This window comes from Oculina patagonica, chromosome 5, assembly GCF_052425735.1.
Source record: "Oculina patagonica isolate OP01 chromosome 5, crgOcupat, whole genome shotgun sequence".
Taxonomy (NCBI): Eukaryota; Metazoa; Cnidaria; class Anthozoa; order Scleractinia; family Oculinidae; genus Oculina; species Oculina patagonica.
The window spans coordinates 26,018,211-26,022,649 of record NC_135762.1 but is presented as its reverse complement, the minus strand read 5'-3'; the positions used below and the strand labels follow the sequence as shown (position 1 = coordinate 26,022,649).

Sequence of the window (4,439 nt, the reverse complement as noted above, 5' to 3'; positions counted from 1 at the left end):
GATGTTGATACATGGTATGTCTTATAGAATTTCGAGTCGTAAGTCTGTTATTTATCCAAGAAATCGATTACCTGGTTATTTCACCAACTTCTAACCATGTAGGCATATGACACAAAGACAATATTTTGTTAATTTATTTATTTTATATTGAGGATAACACAGATTTTGAAATTGTAAACATACAAATAAAATTGTGCAAATATATATATATATATATATATATATATATATATATAAAATTGGGAACTAAAAAGGAGCATTTTTTCGGAATAGACATTTAACGATATATATCAAACTAGTCACGTAACATTGCACTGTTGTATTAAGATTAAAATCACCAAACCGGGAACAATTATGTTTAAAACTGCTGTAACAGGTAGTGGATTCTATTTATTAACTCTTGAACAACAACGGCGATTCACTGCAAAAAAACAAAAACACACGTGTTTCTCTCCCCCAAAAGACTGGGGCGAGCCTAGCAACGTTACACTGCGAAGAATTGAAATGAATGTCCTATAATGAGCTAAAACTAAACGTTTCAAAACGTGCCATCTGACGTATATCTATTAAATGGATGGCTCCAGCTTGTTTCCTAGTGTAGCGTAGCTACTGCTTCAAAGCACAGGAACACAAAATGCTCTTCGTTAGACAGTTGAAGTACTGCTTTGAAGGTCATCTAATAATTTGAAAAAATATATATATAACATAAGCTTTGTTATCAGAAATATTTCAAACGTGTGAATACATTTAATTTAGGGTTATTTTGCAATAGTATATATGTATCAGGGGATATGGTTGACTATCCTATTAACTACAATATAAGTAAATATAATGATTACCTTGAAACCTGGTGGGAATGCTCTCATTACATCAGAATACCTCCATACGTGAGTTTCTAAAAGAAAATATTACCAAACGGCAAACGTCAACATGTTGCTGATCATTATCACTTTTTCTTGAATTATTGTATAATTCCATGGAGAAAATATAAAATATTTATTCACACAAAACACGAAATGAAAGCAACGCGCGAAGGCGGTTTGTTTCTCTTCTAGCTGCTCGGAGGTGAATAGTACTTTGCTAATTACCTCCGAGTTAACCAATCAGCGCGCGCGAAAAGCACTATTCACTTGTGTGGTATATACTAATTGGTTATATTGTGATACGGCTGTCTAGGTCATTACCTCTTCATATTACCTATTGGTCGCTTCTGCCGCAATGATTTTCATTAAGGCTAAGCGACCGGCTGCACACTCATGAAAAACAGTATGAATAGCTTACTCCCTTTAAACGTGCGAGTTCAAATTCTGCAAACTCTCTCTGAAACTACGAAAAGCAATTAAAGTGTTTTTGCCTCTATTATCCTGCGTATCTTTTCTTTTTGGTATTGATAAGCAAAAACAAGAAAACAAAACCAGATGACGGCGAAATATCTATTGATCTCATGCTACAAGTGCGAGGCTGAAAACCCATATCATCTGTCTTTTTTTTCCCTTGGAGGTTAACTTACCGCCAGCAGGTAAACTGCATAGGTCTGGCAACTGACGACAAGCATTATCCCTTCCTTTTGCAACAACTTGGCCGTCTGATACTGATATCACTTTGTACTGAAACGTCGCGGCAAAAACGTCCTCCGCTGTTAGAGAGAAACTTCGATGTTAAAGGCAACATGATTATTATTTATTTTTCTCTAATGAAACATTTCCGCAAGTAACTACGTATAAAAATGACACGGCTTAAGTAATTTTCCGTGGAAGTCACCGTTTAAACTCAGCGGGTGCTTTTATCTTCTTTGAAAACTATCTTTTAAAATCTTGCGGTCAGTCGCGAAAAAGCGATGATAGAGGTGATATTTCTTATTAGAATTACGTTTTCAATGTTGTGAGTCCATATATAATAAAGTATTTTTTCGTCTTCGTGTCAAGTTCAAGTTCTGAACCGGCGAACGAGTTAACCACTTTAGTCCGATTGGTTCATAATGAATGTTATTGTGTGGGTCCGCGTGGGTATATCTTATAGTCGCGGAAAATATAGTTGGTTAGCTATTTTTGCTGTGGTTTTGGTATGATTCATTGTCTTTTCAATCCTCTCTTTTTCGTCATCCAGTCACAACATCAAGAAACTTCTTCTCACGCAATACATAGCTTGCTCATACCACTAACTGTAAAACATTCCCTTTTAAACTTCATTTAAAATCATAATTGGCTTACCAGGAGTAAAGGTCACGCTTAAATTCGCTCGTTCTCCAGATCGTATGAAAGGCCAAGGGGAAATTTTGATCTTTGCAGTCTCGTCACGAGGACCTGTAGATTAAAACATGAACGTCACACGAAAGCAAACCTTGAAAAATATAACTGAAATGCTGCTCTTAGCTGAGCTTTTTTTGGCGTGTACTTTCAAATTATTACGCATTGGGCACCATTACCAGAACAAAAAGGCGGAGATGTTTGAGACACGTGGCGTCAGGAATAGTTAGGAATGCTAGAATTTACCATATTGTAAGCGTAATGTTACACGCATGTATATTTTCTGAAAAGCGCCATTGAGCACGTGTGGAAATAACACTATAATATTAATAAAACTATAATTATAATAATAATAATAATTATAATAATTATTAATATTATTATTATTATTATTATTATTATTATTATTATTATTATTATTATTATTATTATTATTATTATTATTAGGAACGGCTTTGACATTTGCTCCAGAGAGAAAGAGAAAAAAGCAGACGACCCACTATAGACTACATACCAGGAAAAGCTTCACTGAACTCTTATTTGCTAGGTACATGTCATGATGAGACTTGGTGTTTTGACTATGGACTATGGTGTTTCTGTATCATGTTGTATATTTCTTTCATCTAGACATGGTATGTACAGCCTCTGGTCTCGCCATGAGATGGATTTGCTAAATAAAATTAAAAATGACTTTGTACTTTGTTAGATTTGTTAAATTAAGATCCCCTGATTTTAAATCAAGTCAATTTTTAGATTGAGAAATTTGAATAATAATTTTTGGATTAACATTGTAGCTTAGCTTTTAAATTATTAACTTACATTTCGATTTTTAATTAGGTTTTAACTAAATTTCAAATTAGATTATTGTTTACAGTAGATTTTTAACTTTTAGTATATTGTAGAGGGCCACAAATTTATTAGTTAAAAAACTATAACGTGTCACCCTCGCAAAGTCAAGTTTGATTGATTGATGGATTGATTGATTGATTGAGTTATTGATTGTTGTAAGTGAGACCCCGAACTTAGTTCTAGAAATAATTTTACCTTCTTGTAAGTTAACAGTTGTATCACAGGAAGAAAGAAAAAGTCATAAAGAACGTGTTTAATAATATAATAATAATAATAATAATAATAATAATAATAATAATAATAATTACAAATTTGTTGTGCGCAAATTCCATACATTAATGTTCAAATGCGCATTACAAAGAAAAAAAAAAGAAAAAAAAAAAATGAACGTTACACGCCAAAAGTTAAAATTACAACTTAAAAACTAAAATTCTTAAAAACTAAGTTATAGGTTAAAAATTACAAGCGTTAAAGTACAATTTATACCTAACTAAAATCTAAAATTCTAAGAAATTACAATTCTATTCGGATTTAAATAAAAACGCTTTAGAAAACAGATATGTTTTAAGTTTGCCTTTAAAATCGGCAACAGTGTTCACAGATCTGATGGCTAAAGGAAGAGCGTTCCAAAGTTTTGGGGCAGCATATGTAAAGGAGCGATCACCCAGTGTTGCCTTGGATAACGGCTTCGGATAACTAAGGAGAAGGCTGTCATTAGAGCTTCTAAGGTCATACCGTGAAGTTGATTTGATACTAATTAATGAATCTATATAGGTAGGTGCCAAACCCTTAAGAGCCTTAAATGTAATTAAAAGAATTTTGAACTCAATACGAAACTTCACTGGGAGCCAATGTAAATCAAAAAGGAGCGGTGTAATATGGCAAAATCTGCTTTGCTGGCAGATCAGTCTAGCGGCAGCATTCTGTATTCTTTGTAGCTTGTTTAAACGGTAGTCAGGAAGTCCATACAAAAGGCTGTTACAATAATCAATCCTAGCAGTAATAAACGCATGCATAAGAGTCTCGGTACACCGCCTTGAGAGATATTTCCGTATACGCCGAATATTGTAGAGATAATAAAAGGAAGAACTGGACAACTTTGTGATATGAGTAGACATCGAAAGCTTGGAGTCAAACCAAGAGCCGAGGTTTCTAGCAGAGTTTACTGTAGAGACATTGCAATCACCAACTCGTATGCTGCCAATGTCAATTTTAGCCAACTGCTGAGGTGTTCCAATGATTAAAAATTAAGACTTGTCGTCATTCAGCTTAAGACTGTCGGTTAACATTCATGAACGAATATCATCAACGCAAGATTCCATAGCACTAATGGCAGAAAGCTGG

The 4,439-nt window shown here is 33.9% G+C and overlaps 1 long non-coding RNA gene across 2 annotated transcripts; it reads right to left on the bottom strand.

Annotated features, from left to right (window-relative positions):
• Positions 1 to 210: 210 nt before the first annotated feature.
• Positions 211 to 3,345, bottom strand: LOC144654818 (uncharacterized). 2 transcript variants are annotated; one of them, XR_013571001.1, is made up of 5 exons: positions 2,761 to 3,345; positions 2,211 to 2,303; positions 1,511 to 1,636; positions 840 to 895; positions 211 to 676 (listed from the first exon to the last, which is right to left on the bottom strand). It is a non-coding gene; the product is annotated as an uncharacterized LOC144654818 (long non-coding RNA). The 2 variants fall into 2 exon arrangements; XR_013571000.1 differs by having other exon boundaries at positions 2,211 to 3,345.
• Between the last annotated feature and the right edge of the window lie 1,094 nt (positions 3,346 to 4,439).